At 37.2% G+C, this 20196-nt stretch overlaps 1 protein-coding gene across 1 annotated transcript in view; it reads right to left on the reverse strand.

The window, feature by feature from the left end:
• LOC107548742 (prickle-like protein 2) overlaps positions 1 to 19950 on the reverse strand; it is a 94983-nt gene extending 75033 nt beyond the window's left edge. Inside the window, exon 1 of the mRNA XM_016229544.1 lies at positions 19759 to 19950. The gene's annotated coding sequence lies outside the window, so the exon portion shown is untranslated. The remainder of the gene's footprint in view (positions 1 to 19758) is intronic.
• Between the last annotated feature and the right edge of the window lie 246 nt (positions 19951 to 20196).

Raw genomic sequence — 20196 nt, forward strand, 5'->3', positions numbered from 1 at the left:
ATTTGTTAAATATAGCTAACAAAATATATATTGTGTGTTTGATTGGTCCAGACGCTACACCGAGAAGAGATGATGCCAACCCTTCAGAAGACCTCAGATGATGCCAACCCTCAGACAACATACAAAACTAGCAAATTTTGCTATAAGTTTGATCGCAACATATAATCATTGCTGTTAATACTGTTTACCGTCTGTTTGATTACATGATATTAGCTAACTGCTTGATTTTTACTGTACATTTCTGCCATATGTATATCAACTTGAGATAGTCACCACTGATAAGCTATTACTAAATATATTGTAGAAACTTTCATTTTCTGCAAAGCTGCTTTGCAACGATTTGCCTTGTGAAAAGCACTATATAAATAAAATTGAATTGAATTGAATCATTTGAAATATCTGCTGTCGGCTCAAGCATGTCATGGGGAGAAGGAACTACCCTTTGTGTGTCCCAATCCGAAAGTGTGTTGCAATTGCCATCTGGAAACTGGCCATGGTCGGTGAATACAGGACCATCAGCTAACTTTTTGGGATAGGCCTCAGCACTGTGTTTAACTGTTTTCAAGAATTCTGCAACACAGTCAGCAAGGCGCTGCTTCCTGTCCACCTGAGATTTCCTGATGCTGACAAGTTGTTAGAAATGGCCACTTTCTTTAATAATTGTTGGAGAGTAGCAGTGTGTCGGTGCAATTGATAGAACCCATATTCCAATAATTGCACCAGAGGACTACCCACAAGACTATTTCAGTCGGAAAGGCTGGCAATCTATTGTCCTGCAAGCAGTTGTGCATGGCAACGGTCTTTTCTGGGATGTTTGTGTTGGCTAGCCAGGGAGTGTGCATGACGCCAGAGTGCTACGACAGTCACATTTGTCGGAGGACCTAAGTGACAGGGAATTACTAGGGCAAAACAAAGTGACCATCTGTGGCTGTGCTGTTGGACATTACCTGATAGGTGATCCGGCATACCCCATGCAGAATTGGCTCATGAAGCCCTTTTCTGACACTGGCAGACTGACCCCTGAACAACAAACCAACAATTACAGGCTCAGCAGTGCACGATCGGTTGTGGAGATGTCTTTTGGGAGATTAATGAGTAGGTACTTAATTTCAATAAGTACTTATTTAACGAGATTTGGCTGTAGAGTACGTACTCTTTTAGCGCTCATTAAGTACGAATGCGATCCGACATCATCCGCCATGTTGACATTATCATGTGATTTACAACGTTATAACAAGCGCAACAACTTCAAAACATATGAGTAACAAGCTTAATTCATCTATCTGTAAATATACTGCTGTTGATGAAATTTGCTCATTTTGTTGAAGAAACAGCTGCCCTTTTATTGTGATTGTAGCATAACCAATACTTTTTGGGTTGATTTAAGTTTTATATTTTTAAATGTACTAATATGACCCACAGTTTAATCCTTAAAGATATTTATACGAAAACCCAAAATCGTTATCTCTTGAATATGTTATTACGGTCTTTATTTTATGTGCAATTTATTTTCATCCACAAGCAAAACCGGCTTAAATCTCTTTTCCCCCCTATTTTTCTTGTTGAATTTAACTCTCATCCCTCAGGCTTATAACAACAACAACAAATTCCTTTTTTTATTCATTATGATTATATGAATATTATGATTATTCAAAGATATTTAAGCCTTTTTTCTGTATATAATCTCATACTATGATATACGCAAACCCATTAAAGTTATGTTTTCTGTTTTTTTGTCATTATGATTGTTCTTTGTTAAAGATACAACCAATCATTCCCTGAGCTTGTATGTAATTATAAGGTCTGCAGTAATAATAATAATAAAAAGATATAAGTGACAGGTGCACCAAAACCTCATAGCATCACTTGACTTGTCAATGCGACAACCCTACCTAATATGTTTTCCTCCGTGTTTGCAATGTCTGCACAAAGGAGAGGTTGATCAGCTATACTTAAAGATCTTGCCTTTGGAGAAGACTGTTGATTTTATACTGGTAAAAAGTATTACCACTTAGAAATTAAGATTACCCCAGAATGCATTGTTAGCCCACCTCAACACATATGCACAATAATAATAAATGCTGACCAATATTATATTATTACAATACAATATAATTATATTAATATATAGTATTAAAATCTTTAATAATATTAAAATATTCTGTTTTATTTTTTCAGTAAAACAAGCAAAATGTAATTTGTTTTGTCATATGCCATAGCTATGCATGGATACATAATAGACAAATTCAGCCAAGATGAATAAATCTCAATATTCAGTCAAGTAATGAATTAATGCACAAGTTAATGAAACAATTATATTTTATTTACTGAAAACATGAATAAATGAGTAAGAGAATAAATAAAAGTTGCCATGATAATAAATACAAGCCAACAACACATGAACAAACATTGTTCTGACAATCATGTATTTGTACCTGCTGTTTTCGGTTCATACAACATCAGTCAATGGAGCCTGACGTTCAGAAGCTTCATGACATTATTTGATGTCTGATTGACTGATGAAACCAGCAGAGAAAATTGGACCAAAGTCACATCCTCAGTGTATTTTAATCTTTTTCTAGATGCTCTCGCTAGTTCTTGGTAGGGCTGGGCTATTTTTCCGATTAATTTAAATGTAATGTTTTGCCACGATTTTATGTTTTAGAAATCGAGGAATCGTGATTTTGAATAGAAATATCACCAAACATTAGAATTAGACACTTTGGCAATATGCCAATGATAACAGCAAAGAACGATCCAACTGCATGTCGGCACACGTGATTAATCGCTCATGTGTGACGCGCTTAGTGAAGGATCGCAAGTAGAATATATCGCTAGGCGCCACACACAGAATGCACTTTTGTGTTGACAAATATGCAACGCGGGCAGTGGAACAGGAAAAACATAAGAAGATTGGAGTGAACTTCTTTTAAATTGAGCGCCGTGTTTTTAGAATGCTGTTTCATGCATGAGATACTGCAAGAGACACAAGCGCAACAGTCAAACGCATCCATGTTTACACAAAAAACAATGGAAAAGCAGTGCGATCGAATAAAAAAAAAACCTGTGAAGAACTACTAGCCTACTGTATGTCTCATATTTCATGTTTGCATCAAGGTGACAGGCTGAAAGTGTTGTTTTTGACAGAACATTTATAGTTAATAGTCTGCTTGTGTTATACATTCAGTCATTTTGAATTACCTTTCCTGCTGAAAAAAAAACAATAGACAACATCACAACATTTGTAATGGTTTTACTGGTTATAATGGGACTTGTATTGGTTTTAATGGTAACTGTGTAACACCTAACTTTTTGATGCTACATAAAGATTGAGGGACCACAGAGACCGATTCATTTCAGTGAGCCGTGTGTATTAAAGACATACTGTGAGCCACACATTCATATCAACAAGTCCAAACATTAGCATATAGAGTCTTTCAGAGTTGAGGAAACATCAATTAAGTCCACCAGTTCATATATATGACTATAAGTAGCATTTTGTCACAGTGAAATCAGTCTTTAAAGTGGAAAATATGAGACCAGCAGTCCTTAAATGAAGGAAGGAAGAATCTGAACCAGCAAACAATTCATCCGTTTGTTGATCGTAGAATAAGATGAGTAGATGGTTGGATGAAGACAATTAGCCCCTTTTTTGTCTAGGTCCTGTTTATATCTGTGCGGTTTCCTCTCTCATACAAGAACCCTCTGCATTTAAACAAACATACAATCAACACGTGTTTAGTATTAACCCCTAACAGAAAGCATATATACAAACTGTACATACATACAAAACAATGCCTTACTTACATTTGAGAGCAAGAACAAATTGTTCCTCAAATCAGGACACCAACAAAAGGACAGGAAAGGTGAAGACATTCCATGTGCTTAGCACACTACTTCCTGCCTAATGCTACTTCTTTACCCCCTTTTAGGCAAATGAGCAACTCAGAATACAGAGCGCCCCCTAATGACTGGTATAGCTATAACATGCAAAAAGAACTACTGGGAACAAATGTGACAGTAAAAATGTTGCACACCCCTCCCCCTAAAAGCAAAGAGTTAGATGGTCCCATAAAACTTCTTTAGCTTTTCAACATGGTAAGTATCACATTGACTCGGGTTGTCAAGCAGTACCACTTTGTAATTGACATTCACCCTTTTCATAATTTTTGCAGGACCTTGCCATCTTGGGGCTAACTTGGCCATGAAAAAATCTGCAGCGCGAGATAGAGGGTGAGTGAGGATCCAAACCAGATCTCCTTCCACGAAGGACTCAGGCTTCCTACGTTTATTGTAGTATCTCCCTTGTCTCTCTTGGGCTTGCCTGGTCTTCTCCCTCACTTGGTCAAGAAGAGTTTTTTGTCTTTCAACAGTGCTGTAGGCCACATGGTCGGGATTGGGAGGTTTGTGGATCAATCGCTCAAGTGGACCCTTTAGCTTGCGTCCTAATGCAATCTCAGCTGGAGTGAGACCAGTACTCTCTTGCCATACTGAATTAATGGCATACCGGAATTCTGGTATCCACTTGTCGCAATCATGGTGGTTGTCACGAACGTAAGATGATATCATTGTTTTTAAGGTCCTGTTGATCCTCGCAGTTAAGTTGGTCTGTGGATGATATGCTGTACTGAGTTTTTGAACTACACCCCATCGCTTGCAGGTATCATTGAGTAACTGGGCAGTGAACTGAGGGCCGCGGTCTGAGACCAGGTATGCTGGGGCTCCCCATCGAGTGAACATTTCTTTCGTCAGAATGTTGGTTATTAGGTGAGTTTTTGCAGACTGTAGAGCAAAGAGTTCTACCCACTTGCTGCAATAATCCACATAGACTAATAATAATTCATTGGATCTGGAACTTCTTGGGAAAGGACCCATCAGGTCTACTCCAAGCATATGGCCAGGCTCCACTACTGGGATTGACTGCAGCAGTCCAGATACCTTTGAGATTCTTGGTTTGTAGGCTTGACACGTCTTACACTGGGTGCAAAAACTCCAAACGTCTCTACGAATCTCAGGCCAATAGACATTGTCAAGTAGTCTTCTTAAGGTTTTCATTCTCCCCAAATGTCCACTCAGTGGGTTCGAATGAGCAAAATGCAAAAATGTTTCCCTAAGTGATGCAGGTATGACTAGTTGATGAGTGTATCCTTGGTGCTTGTCAGGCACACTGCGAAACAGGTAGTCATTCTGTATGATGCAAGCGATGCGGTTAGAATCTGTGGTAGGTTGTTTAGCTAACTCCCATAGAGCCTGCAAAGAAGAATCAAGCTTCTGGGCTTTCTCAATTTCATCCCAACTGACAGGCAAATTAGGGTCTGGTTTTGTAGGTTGACATAGGGCAATGTGGCTTACCACCTCTTGCACAGTTACTCCTCTAGATAGGGCATCAGGCACCACATTACATGATCCCTTCTGGTACTTTACCGCAAAGCTGAAACCCTGCAGCCGTAAAGCCCCCCTGGTCAAGCGTGATGATGGTTTAGGGTGATTAAATACCGAAGTCAGTGCAGAATGGTCTGTGAGTACTTCAAAGTTCCTTCCCTCCAAGTACTGCCTCCACTTTTCCACAGCCCACACTACTGCAAGACATTCCTTCTCTGCGGTAGAGTATGACTTCTCTACTCCATGCAGAAGTTGCAAAGCGTAGGCAATGACATGTTCTATATCACTGGCATCCGTTTGTACTCTGAAATCCTTGGTGAAATCAGGAGGCATTAAAACTGGTGCTCGTTGTAGGGCGTACTTAAGATCATCAAAAGCACTTTGACATTCAACTGTCCAATTTCAAGTTGCATTCTTAGCCTTTAGTGCATATAAAGGGGCTGCTCGCTCGGAGAAGTGGAAGATGAAACGGTGATACCAACTTGCAAGACCTAAAAACCTTTGTACCTCTTTGAGATTCTTGGGTATGGGGAACTCTTGAACAGCCTTGACTTTAGAAGCTTCGGTACGGACCCGTTCTTCAGAAACAACATGTCCTAGATATGTGATGTTTTTTTTGCAGCATAGAACATTTCTTGAGGTTGAGTGTCAATCCTGAGACTTCCAGGTTTGCAAAGAGTTGCTTGAGATGTTGAAAGTGGTCTTGGAACGTTTCAGAATAGATCACTATGTCATCAAGGTACACAAAGCTGAACTTCCCTACATAGGTCTCTCAGAATGTTGTTCCTAAGCCTTTGAAAGGTTGCAGCGGCGTTTTTGAGGCCAAAGGGAAGACGAACAAATTCATACTGGGCATTTTTGGTGACAAAGGCGGTCTTTTGGATACTGCCCTCATCCATTCCTACCTGCCAGTAACCAGACTTAAGGTCTAATGTGCTGAATATGGTCGCTCCATACAAGGACTCTAGGATATCTTGAATCTGTGGCATTGGAAATCCATCCAGAGGAGTCTTGGAGTTCAGTGCTCAATAATCAACACAAAAGCGGGTACTGCCATTTCTTGGGTACTAAAACGACTGGTGCTGCCCAAGGGGAAACAAAGTCTTATGATGTTTTTGTCCAGCATGCTTGCTATTTCCTCATCAATGAACTTCTGTCTGTTGACAGAAACAGGATATGCTTTTCTACGCACAGGAAACTCATCGATAGTATTGATTCGATGGCGAATTAAGTTGGTTTGTCCCAAAGTGTCAGTGCATACAGTTGGCCAGTCAAGCATCAATCCTTCTAACTGCCGTTTCTGTGCTTTAGAAGCATCAGCTTGATCCACTAACTCCTTTATAGTGGTTAGAGTCGTAGAAGCTGTTGGCACTAAAGGTACTGCAAGGTGCAAACTGACTGTTGGTGAAGGTGAAGAAATCGTGAAATAGTGGACTACATCACATTCGTCAGGCAATGAATGTGGAATTTCTAAAATCAACGATGATTCCTGATGTCCTTAGAAACTCAAGTCCTAATACAACTGAAAAGGCCAAGTCGCAGTCCCTCATCACATAAGCTCTTAGAGGATAGTTGTGGCCATGAATAGTACCCCGCCAAACTATCTTCCCCAAGGCTGACTGTACATACCCGTTAGCAAGGGAAAATTACTGTCCTCTGCTTGACTGCAAAGCTTCATGATTCGACTTCAACTGTTGCCAGCACGACTCCTGCACTAATGAATAAGTGCTCCCAGTATCCAGGATTGCTTGATATTGACGGCCTTTGATGGTTATGGGCAATGCTAATGTCGTTAAGGGCTCTCCACTGTTCTCTGAACTAACAGCTATGTGTGGATTGGGCTGTCATCCTTTTGTGAATTTTCCAGTTTCAATAGGTTTTGAGTTTGGATCCTGGTACCTCTGCCTCCAGAAAGCTCACTCTTCACTGATATCTCTTTCCATAAGGGTTCCTACCCGTACCACATCATCTACAGTAGTTACAGTACCTCTTAAAATACTGGCAATTCTTGGATTGCAGTTTCGGAGAGTTGCTTGGAGGATCTCACGTTCTGTCATGGAAGGCTTCAACCTCAAACATAAGGCTCGGTACTGATATGTAAACGTCCTGATGCTTTTCGTCAACTGTTTGTTTCCTTTCTCTGATCCTTCTTTCCACTTCAACCTCGTGATCCTCAGACAAAAAGGATTGAAGAAAAGCAGACTTAAATTGTGACCACGTTCTTCCCTTCTTTTTGACCTCAGCTGGCCTTCTCTCCATTTCAGGCAATCCATATTTGCTCGTCCCAACTCCTGAACCTTATTTTCCAAAGGGTCTTTAACTTGGTTGCATTCATCCTTCAACTTGGTGGACAAGGAGTGCTCAAGCTGCTGTATCTCTGTGTGATGATCTTGGTGCTGTTTTACCATGTGCTGCAGCTGACATTCGTTGGCAGTCATCCTATTACTTTGTTCCTGCAACTGGCGTTGAATGTCCTTAAAACAAACATCAGATTAATTTTCTAACCCCTTGACTCTACATTCTACTTTATGTATTCTTGAAGCCATAATCATTGTTAATAAGCTTTCATCTTCCTCGTTTGGAGGAGGAAACAAAGAGTCGTCGAAATCACACTCTTGTTCCACATTTTAAGTTTCATTATCTAGATACAAGCTACTGAGAGAATGAATAAAGTCTCAGATTGGCTCACGATGAGTAGTGAAAGGTTCTGAAGAGTAGTCTGGGATTAAAGAATCCTCACCCTCTGTCTCTTTCTGGAAGGTGGCCATTTTGTAACTAATGAATCTTTGGAAATAACTATCTTTAAAGCCTAAAGTTGACTGTAATGTTATGCTTTTTCAAAATATGTCCCTACATAAACACAATCAATAAAACAGCATGACTCACAGAAAGTAGAATTTGTGTCTCTCATCAAAATTCAGTTAGATTGTTATTTTCTTTCTTCTGTCCCTGTTCGGGCGCCATCATTTATGTAACACCTAACTTTTTGATGCTACATAAAGATTGAGGGACCACAGAGACTGATTCATTTCAGTGAGCCGTGTGTATTAAAGACATACTGTGAGCCACACACTCATATCAACAAGTCCAAAACAAACATACAATCAACACGTGTTTAGTATTAACCCCCAACAGAAAGCATATATACAAACTCTACATACATACAAAACAATGCCTTACTTAGGTGTACTACGTCACTTCCTGTTTGTTGCTGCCGTGTGGTTTGAGTTTGAGCTCCGTCAAGTTAATTCTTTGTCGTCTAATTTTTTATCTTAAAATCAATTTTATACACCATCCTTTTTCAGTTTTATAACGTGTGAATATATCCCCTATCGTATTCTACAACAAAAACAATCAGAGCGCTTTGTTAGCACTAGCTTTTCTTTCTTCTGTCCCTGTTCGGCCGCCATCATTTATGTAACACCTAACTTTTTGATGCTACATAAATATTGAGGGACCACAGAGACTGATTCATTTCAGTGAGCCGTGTGTATTAAAGACATACTGTGAGCCACACACTCATATCAACAAGTCCAAAACAAACATACAATCAACACGTGTTTAGTATTAACCCCCAACAGAAAGCATATATACAAACTCTACATACATACAAAACAATGCCTTACTTAGGTGTACTACGTCACTTCCTGTTTGTTGCTGCCGTGTGGTTTGAGTTTGAGCTCCGTCAAGTTAATTCTTTGTCGTCTCTGTAATGGTGTCTGTGGGGTCTCTAATGGTAATTGGTCGCCTTCTATTGGTAGCTTGTTAAAACCACTAAATCCTAATGGAATATGTCCCAAAACACACTACAGAAAACCATTTTTTTAATGGTTAAAATTGATGGTTTGTAATGTTTGTAATGGTATTTGTAGTGGAAACCATTAGAATTTCTGTGATGGTTTCTATTGTTTTTTCAGCAGGGTTGACTTCTGATTTGTTAAAGCATTTTCCTCGTATTATTTCTGTAGACATTATTTAAATAGACATTTCGTCCCCTTGGAATTATATGGTTCTATCTGCATTCCGAGTAGTTTTGAGATATTGAGCTTCAAATTTATCGCATTCCATTCGACTGTGTAGATAGAACCTTTTTGTTTTTTAAATAAAAAGTCCCAAAATGTACATAACATTAAGAAATCTATCACATAATGTAAATAGGTTGTCACAGAATAAGAATATGTGAATAACTAAATTTTGACAAAAATATCTGGTAGAACCTTATAATTCCAGGGGGACTATTTAGTAATTGACTTTAAAGGGGTTCTATTATGCTCTTTTACAATGTCTTGAATTTGTTTTGGGGGTGTACTAGAACATGATCTCATGCTTGGTGGTTCAAAAAAAGCATTATTTCTTACATAATTTACATTATTACAATACCTTTCTCCCCAGTCTGGCACAAACGGCTCGATTAGTTCCGGGTTTGATGAAGACCCGCCTTCCAAAAAACGAAATGTGATGTGATTGGTTAGCTGTCCCAGTGCATTGTGATTGGCGAACAGCTTAGACGGTGTTTCAGTGCTGCCCCGCCCCTTGCCAAAGCATCAAGTTTAGTTAAGGATGGCATCAATATTGCCATATCTATTTGAGCCAGATTCAGACCCAGAGAATATTGAACAAGAGGATCGCGCAGAACCTTTGCATGCACGGATATTGCAAGACATATTAGAGTGGTAACGTTATTGTTTAGTTTTTTTTTGCTAAATCATGTTTTAGATAGGATGTCAACAACCGCTTAAAAATAACTGCATTTACTATGTACAGATAAGTGCATATGTATTGTTTTCATTGTTATTTAATTCTAACATTATAACATGAATTGCAGTGAAACTGTTATACAGTTGAATTTATTTATACCATAGTCCAGTGTTTCCCAGGCGGCATATATATGCAAACTCATTCTCTGCCAGCAGGAGGCGCTGTTGGAGTGGTAGAGATCAACGTTTCCCCGGTAGCGGCTGTACACAAAGCAGCGCTCTGCTCAAAAAAACACTGCTTTGGGGGCCATTCACATGTCGCGCCTAAAACGCGTGGAAACGCGTTTCTGCTTTTCCCCAAAGCGTTCGGGTGCTTGCGCTCTGGAGGCATCTGCCGTTGCTAAGCAACCAAGACCTGCACTCTCCATGAAGACGCGGAAGTTTCAGCAAAGGATAAACGGATTTCCAGCACTAAAAATCGCTTGCAGTAGCTCTGCTACTAAATTTATTTAAAAATGGCTATCCCTGTACAGCTATGATCAGCTGTTCCTTCATCTTGGCTGAGCTTTCAATGTTGTTACGGGAAAGGATGAATGCGCTTCCATTATGAGTGCACCTGCCTACATTTGAAACAACGAACTTGAGCATGCAAAAGACACGATATGTGAACGGCCCCTTATCAGACATTACATGCAAGATTAAATGAAAATGACATCCCATTTTCTGAAGACAGTCGGTTTCCTTCAGAAATACAGTGATATAAAAACATCCGCACTCAATGTATGGGAAACACTGTAGTCTCATAATTGAAGTGTAAATTCTGCAGATTACATCATTGTCCAGTATTGTACTGTTTTCATAATTGTAACATACATATTTGCAATACATAATTATTCAGATGCACGTGTAATAACTTGAGGCTACAGCAGCACTTCTTCGTCGTCGTCGTCTCGTCTGACGCACTCAACCAAGTGTTCTAACCATGACCTCGCCCCTCCCCAACCCTGAACCATTCGAATTAAGGTAGGCGGGAATTATTTTAATGACATTCTAATGGGCCGCTTTGTGATATCACAAAACCTGGAAAACAAACACTGTAGTCCAAACGAGCCGTTCGTTGTAGTTCTTGAAAAGGTTTTTTTTTTAACGAAATATCTCCCTTTGGAGTAGACTTTGAGATTTGTTTGAAGAAGTTTGAAGATCTTTTTTATGCCCAAACATACACACACTACACACTGACTAAAATTCAAAAAGTGAAAAAGCATAATAGGACCCCTTTAAAAAGTATATTATTTATGTAAATCTACTTTGGAGATGTACGTGTGCTTACTGGAGCTCCGCTGTTCGCTATACATAATAAAACGTGTTTTAACTGTCTAGCGTCTTTACATCTTAAGCAAATCAACCGTTTACTATACAGTAGCTCAACAAATATGATTATAACACAGGGAACCGTGTTTTTGGTTTGTAATACTTACATTTGTTCGCTGTCGTCGTTTAACAGTTCTGTCTAATACAGACAGAAATCTGTCTCATAATCAGATAGAACTGTTAAACAAAGGTATTTTAACATAAAAGGTATTTATACATAAAAAGTTTTATAATGATTGCTTTTATATTCTTAGTAATAGAAAGGCAAACATTATAATACTTTCTCGTTTGCCGTCAGAATTCAGCAAATACACACTTATATCATTTATAATTTATTATTCACTTTATCCATTTACCCATTACCATATTCGTGTCATTTTCAGTGAGTGCTGCTTGTAAAATGAGTGTTATCTTGGCTTTATTTATATGAAAATATTAAAATATGATTCCCAATACACACAAACTTCCCAGATTACTGACTGCCCTGTTGATTACAGTGTTTACTTCATTTTTTATTATATTTTTCATAAATATTCATTTATTTGTGAAAAATACTTTGTCATCTAAAGTATGTTTATTTTACACATTTATTTAATCCATTTTTACACATTTATTGAATCCATGCATTTTTTAATCCATTTTCAAATTATTTCAAATTTCTTAAATATTAATTAAAATAAATAAAATCATATTGGGTTTATATCGGCAATTGGCCACCCCGCTTTCCAAGATATCAGAATCGGCTGTCAAAAAAACAATATCGGTTGATCACTAACCACAACTGGGAGCCAGTGTGGCCAGTTTATGAAGCCTTTTCACTACAAGCATAATTGTTGTCTTATTTTAAATAAGACACTTGGGAGTTTGGTTTCCTCTAATCAGAATTAATTACTGTCAAAGAAAATGGGTGCAAAGGCCTTTAGATTATCACATTATTACATTTCTATAATTCAGATTCGTTAAAGGATTTTTAGGCTGCATTAATTAGGTCAACCGGAACCAGGAACACTTCTCATAACACCCGATGTACTTGCTACATCATAAGAAGAATGGCATCTACGCTAATATTAGTCTGTTTCATTCTTATTCCTAGGTCACCCAGGTCCAGACCATATTCAGACCAGTTGGCGCATCAGCACCTAGAGATGATCACAAATGTCAGTGGAGACCATGACAACTAGATGAGCCTCGACTAGAGACAGATCCCCTGAAAAAGACCTCATAAACTAGATGGCTATCGACATAAATCCTCAGCAAAAAATATGAGAATAAGACGAGTCCTCTGCACAGACTCGTTGACCAGCTTCGACTTTTTCACCATGTGATGTATTCATTCTTCAAGCAGAAGGAACTGGATGGATGTTCTGAGTGATGTCAATCCACAGTCTGACCTGTGGTTTAATTCCACAGTCTGGAATTAAACCACACTATGTTGGTTTCTAGAGAGCTGGTCTCCCGCCTGAGCCTGGTTTCTCCCAAAGTTTTTTTTTCTCCATTTATGTCATCAATGTAGTTTGGGTTCCTTGCCACTGCCTTTTGGCTTGCTTAGTTGGGGACACAAAGTTTGGCAATAATGTCAACTTCATTCCACAAATGCTATTTGAGGAGAACTGAACTGAGTTGGATGATGACATCACTGAATCAATCAAAAAATCCTATTTTTACACCTGCTCAACAGCAGAATTGAATTTTGTTTGCATTATTGACACATTATTTTCCTGTTTAACACCGTAAAGCTGCTTTGACATATTGTGTATTGTATAAAGTGCTATAGAAATAAAGGTGACTTAAAGGTGTATGCTTGTTCTGACATACTAAGCTTGTATTCCCATTATAAATAACAAAAACATTGTGTGCAATTCATAAAATAAAATAAAAAGATTTTTCATTACTTTACAGATGTATCTGTTTCATTTTTATTTTCCCCTGTCCAACTATCCAAATACTATAAATGTACACATTTTTTTTTATTTTGTGTACTTATTGCATTTTTATGTTAGATATTGTTATTTTAGTTATTGTACATGACCAATTTTGTAGATAGACAGAGCAGCTTCATACAGTAACTAATAAAAATATAACTAATAAAAGTTCTAAATTTACAGATAACCCTAAAATGTAGTTGTCGTCAAGGTTTCTCTGTTTAATAGACAATTATTAACAGTAATTAATTGTGATGGTAAAATGTGTAATTTTGTGAAACTTTAATTTACTGTAATTTTACATATTCTGTCTGTAAACTTTGCTGCTAGACAGAACTAGCACTGGAGGTATGAACCATTCCTATGCTATCAGAGACTGAGAGAGAGAGAAATAGATAGATAGAGACAGACCGATAGATAGAGAGAGAGTGATCTCAGCTGTATTGGGCAGCATGGAAACTTTGTCATTTTTATCAAAATGTTTGTCATTTGTTTGCTTGGTCTATGTGTTTGGATCTGTAATGTGGTCGACAAACAGGACAATTACTTAAGTAGTAGTCTGCCAACCAGAGGCGGACTTAAACATTAGGCAAAGGTAGGTGACCGCCTTGGGCCCCCAAAAGCCAAGGGCCCCCTAAAATGCTTTTTATATGCGAGATGCGCGTTCAGTGCGGACGCGCAAGTGGTTGCTCTGGTGTTCATTACCACGACAACCGTCTGTGCGTCCGCGTTGAACGTGCTTCTTAGCAAAAGTAGGAGGATGTAGAAAATGGGGACGGAATCCCAGAATCTATTCATAAAAACGGAATTTACTGTGTAGCGTGGAATGTGACGTTTCGTTTGCTATTGCACGAGCAACGCTCGCGGTTGTCGTCTGTAGTAGCTAAATAATATTTTTGCCATTTAATATTCACATACACTAGTCCATATCGCGGTTTGATTGAAGTGTGCTGAATTGCATTTGATTTATTCATTCAATATTTGACGAATTCCGTGACATTGCTCGTTACACAGTAAACTTCTGTTGTGTAGCATTTTGTATGTACACAAATTAAAGGGTTTGTTTAATTTTCATTGGAATAAAAGATAGATTCATGTTTTTGCCTTCATTTGATTACCAGAAACATGAAAATACACAACACAGAATTTCAAAAAAATAAGTAAATAAAATTACAATGTCATAGGGCCCTATTATTGTATACAAATTAATAAATTAAGTTGTTTTCATGAATTCAATTAATTAGATATGTTTTTGATTAAACCATTCAAATGGAATACAGAAAAATTAAAATGGAAAGCGCAGAATTTGGGCCCTAAGAATGTCATTTTTGTTAAACTTTTAATAGGCCTAAATTTTGCCTGGGGCCCCCAAATCACTAAATCCGCCCCTGCTGCCAACCAATCAGAATCAAGCATTCAACAACCCTCTGGTATAAAAGGTAATTTTTTTGCCTGGTCTTCATTATCATTTTGTCAATTAAAAACTAAAAAAACTAAAAAAACTCAAATATTTAAAGCGTATTATTTAGAAACAGGCTCAGGTATTGTGAAATCTAATTTTTAGAGAGAAAGCCTATATGTATATATGTTTGAGATTTTGAAACAGTAGTCCAGCTTAACAGACACAACTGCGCTACGCAGTGCAGTAAAGCAGGATTTTAGAGGCAGAAAATAAATTGAATCAAGCTTTCATTTATTACCAGTCTCTTCATGCTAGGCATCATGTCAAACTGCCTGCCAATTATGCTCCCTATCGTGTTGTTCTGAATGCAAGTTCCAGGTTGGATGACATTGAAGTGAGCCTTCACTTTTTTTTATGTCCCCTGGTAAAAAAAAAAAAGTAGAAATTCAGCATTTAAACAGTGAAGTCATGCTGCCAGTAATTGTTAAACTGATAATCATGATTACCGTGTTCAAAACTATATTCACAATTATTGATCGCGATTGTTATTTGAGATATTTTTTTACAATTGTTATTTTTTTACAATATCACAAACGTGTTTTAATTAAATTAAACTTAATATATATATATATATATATATTTTAATGGAAATTTCACAGTTATTTTGTTTTCAAAGAGGATAAATGAAATAGCTGTACAGCGTAAGCGATGCATGAAGACTCTTGCTTTAATAAAGGCTACTCAACCAACTTGAACATTTGCTGTACAACTAGCATGGAAATCATGTTAGCTAAAATGTTGTGTCTGTTAGTGATTTAAAATTCCATGGTGTGCATGACTGCAGTTGTGGGTAATTTTTCTAGTGGAAAATGAGCTGGAAAATTGAGAAATTAACATAAGAGTCCCCTCACCAGTCAATGAAATAAAGAAAGATCACAGCATTTCACATACACTTCGACATGTAGGCTTATTTTAAAATAGACTAATATGTATGTGGTCTAATTTCTTTAATGTTGTATATAAACTATATTTATTTTTTACTTGTACATGTTAAAGAAATAAAATAATAATAAAAATAAAACTGTAATCCTAAACTGTATAGCCACTAGATGTCTGCCTAGCCTTTTATATACATATATACAGGCTGTAATATCTAGATGGTAAAACAAGACACGATTTTTAATATATTCAAATAGTTTTTACTATAGCTTTTATTAGTTTTAATTTTAAAATCATAGTTAAATAAAAGCACTTTGATATTGCTTTTTTTACTTTATTTACATATGTGATTTAAAGAAATCCAAAATTAATCTGATTACATTACTTTCATATTGTGGTACTTGGATTACTTTACTGAATACTTTTTTTTTAATGAAGTAATTTGTAACTGTAACGGAATACATTTTAAAAGTAACCCTCCCAACCCTGACGATGACATCACTGAATCAATGATGAGCTGACTTAAAGCTGCAGTCCGTAACTTTTTTTTGGTTAAAAAGGATCCGAAATCAATATTTGAGCAAGTACATAACCAGCCATAAAGAAATAAAATAATAATAAAAATAAAACTGTAATCCTAAACTGTATAGCCACTAGATGTCTGCCTAGCCTTTTATATACATATATACAGGCTGTAATATCTAGATGGTAAAACAAGACACGAATTTTAATATATTCAAATAGTTTTTACTATAGCTTTTATTAGTTTTAATTTTAAAATCATAGTTAAATAAAAGCACTTTGATATTGCTTTTTTAACTTTATTTACATATGTGATTTAAAGAAATCCAAAATTAATCTGATTACATTACTTTCATATTGTGGTACTTGGATTACTTTACTGAATACTTTTTTTTTAATGAAGTAATTTGTAACTGTAACGGAATACATTTTAAAAGTAACCCTCCCAACCCTGACGATGACATCACTGAATCAATGATGAGCTGACTTAAAGCTGCAGTCCGTAACTTTTTTTTGGTTAAAAAGGATCCGAAATCAATATTTGAGCAAGTACATAACCAGCCAATGTTCAAAACTATCACCTTACTTTAGCCCGATTCACAACGGTTAGCTTATAATAATGTTTTCTAGTTTGAGTGGTACGGGTAGGTTTTCGAGCATGCTGCTGCGTCATTACGTCACGTCTGTAAACCTAAAGAAGTTGTCCCGGCTACTAGGCTATATCGCATGTGAGGATCCTGCAGCTGGAGCATCGTTTATAGCCTTTTCTCACAGCAGCTAGAATAATTAAATGTCAAAAAATAATTTTGATGGCGCATTGTAATCTAGAAAGGATTATGTGTTTATGAAATACATGTGAATGAAATTAAATTATATTACAGTTATAATTGTGCTTCTGATTACAGATAGCCTGGGATTACAGACGATTTGTATTTTAAAGAAAACCAGTTCGAAGGGAGCATAATTAGATTAGACTTTGCAGAAACTGAAATCTACACGCAAATACACACTATACTCATAGTCACCAATGCTGATGTTGTTAACATGAATCATTTGAGAATAAAGTATAACAATAATAATAATTTGAACGGTTTGATGTGATATGAGCTAACCGATCTTTAGATTTAATCACCATTGGTAGTGCGATTTATGATAATGCTTTTTTCCTCAGTTGGTCAGAACAAACGTGGCAGACTTGTTACTTACTTGTTCAGATGGCAATATACGGTGAAAATTATTATTTGGGTCATATATTCCAAGATGTAGGCTAGAATCTGTGATTGCGAAGTACAGTAAATATCCACACCAGTGCGGTGACTGACAGCCACACATACTCTTCAGAACATTAGATTCATCCACGCTGGAGCCGTGCCGCCACACAACCCCACGCAAGCTAGATAATTCCGCACACAGCTGCACAGTTGCAATTCCAGGTTTTCAAACAGAGATGGCGACAAAGAGGCAAAACTTACGGACTGCAGCTTTAACTTAAATTGTGTGTTACTGTTGTCCTTTTGTATTACTACACACTATATTTTCTATATAACACTGTTCAGTTGCTTTTACACAATCTGTTTTGTTAAAAGCGCTATATAAATAAAGGTGACTTGACTTGACTTGACTTGACTTTGACTCAGACCCCTTCATTTTTCTTTCACCTCCTCTTCATCTTTGTCTCCCACCACTGGGATGAAAACACAGGAAACACAGGGTTTAAATATACAGGGAGTGTAACCCCCCCATATTAGTTTACAAATAAGAAATGTGTTTATTAGATATGCAGACCCCTTCATTTTTCTTTTCACCTCCTCTTCATCTTTGTCTCCCACCACTGGGATGAAAACACAGGAAACACAGGGTTTAAATATACAGGGAGTGTAACCCCCCCATATTAGTTTACAAATAAGAAATGTGTTTATTAGATATGTTAGCTTAAGGCAACTATACGGAGGCCCTAGCAAAGTCAACAAAATTGAGAATAGAATATATTAAAATCAATAAATAAGACATTCCTGTCATAAAAAAATAATAAGGTGATGGAGACAGTGTTACCATGACAACACTGCACTAAGTTAAAATAAAGAGGAGATGACACCGTCCTTCATTGTTCTTCTCACCAAGTACTGTATGTTTGACCACATTAGGAGACACAATTGCCCCGCTCCCTCCAACGTTTCTACATCAAGGCTCTGCTCATTAGAGCACCCTAATTCTGGAATTTACCCTAATTTATTATTATTTTTTAACCTTGATGAAAACATAGGCTTCGTTATTGATGCTATACATGTTCATTTGGGAATAAGGGTTGGCTCATTGCTTATCCACAACATGCACTTTAAATCCGATTTGGTAGGATTTGGACAGTATTGTTTTTCACTCACTTGTTACCTTATCAAATAATTGTTAATTTTGCACATTGAATAAAGTACATGCACATTGTCAAATGCCCAGTTACTAGAAACTGCATTTTACACATGACATTGAATGCATCAAACTGAAAAGTTACATAAGAACTTATGATTTCATCCAATAGCTCTCCACCCAAATGTTTGACCCCCTAAACCAATCTAGAAATGTCTGTCTAAAGTAAAGCAGAAGTAATAACAACAGAAGACACAAGATCTTTCTTTTCTAGACAAAAGATACTGAGGATATGAGGAGGATAACGTGCTAAATTCACATCAGCTCATTTAACACTCGCTGTGTGCCGTTTTCACAGCATCTCTCCCTTATGTGCTTCTCACACAAACACACACTCACACTAACATTCTGCTCTTGCACAAGCTGAACCATCTCTCACTTGCCACCCACTCTATTACTGAGCTGTGCAGGCATGAATACACACAAACACTCCATATATACACAAACCCCTGGCACACACATCTCAATACTCAAAGGCAAAGACTTGCACCCTACACACCATTTGCACAAAGTGTGTAACATACACATGCAAGTAAAATGTGTACACACACACTAAAGAATACATTTGTACTTGAAAGTACACATTCCAATACATCATATTACATATTCCCGCACACAACGCATGTTGTAACACATGCCAACTAAACAAACTGCTTTATATCAATATAAATTAACAGCATTTGAGCCATTTTAATGCACAATTTCATTAAACCAAACTATTAAACTATCTAAACACACACTATCGTGTCCCCCCCCCCTCTCTTTCTCACACACACACACACACACACACACATATTCTCCATTAAAAGCATTTATAACTGCGCAATATGCTCTGCAAACACGCCCAAAATAAGTAAATCACAGAAATCTGCAGAATTTATTATGACAACCAGCAGCATTTCACACTCAATCATATAAAATAAATACCTGTTTTTAATCCATCACATATATTGCATTACATACATATATAAAATGTATTATTTTAATACTCCTTTCATTACATATAAGTTAATCCTTTTTCATACATGCATACTATCATAGGCTTATAAACACTGTTTTTGTAATGTATCATCAGGTACTGTATATAGGTTTTTATACTTACCTTGATTTTTTCTCTTCCTTTTTCTTGCTTGTTGGTGTTTTCCCGTCTTTATGTTGTTGAATTGGTGGTAGCTGGTTGCAGTATGTTTTTGTCTCAGAAAGGGAATGTGCCTGTGGTTCTGTGTATGTTTTACCTTCTTGTGTTCTTTTCTGTCATTACGTATGTGTAGAATTCAGCGTTAGGCAGGTTGTGCTTTCATTTTCCTCCCTGAGAGCGCAGTCAGGGCACTGCACTCCCTCCCAATAGCTCATAGGAGTGAGTCATCAGCCCTCAGCCTATTAGACGCAGAGAATCTGAATCTAATTACAATCACAAGGAGGCTTGCTGAGCAATAGAAGTGGGCCGGGTCGACTATAAAAGCTTTGAAAGCAAACAGGATGTGCAGTTAATAATAATAATAATAATAATAATAACAACAAAAGAAAATAAAGGAGGGAT

This window comes from Sinocyclocheilus grahami, unplaced genomic scaffold, assembly GCF_001515645.1.
Source record: "Sinocyclocheilus grahami isolate Dianchi unplaced genomic scaffold, SAMN03320097.WGS_v1.1 scaffold354.1, whole genome shotgun sequence".
Lineage (NCBI taxonomy): Eukaryota > Metazoa > Chordata > Actinopteri > Cypriniformes > Cyprinidae > Sinocyclocheilus > Sinocyclocheilus grahami.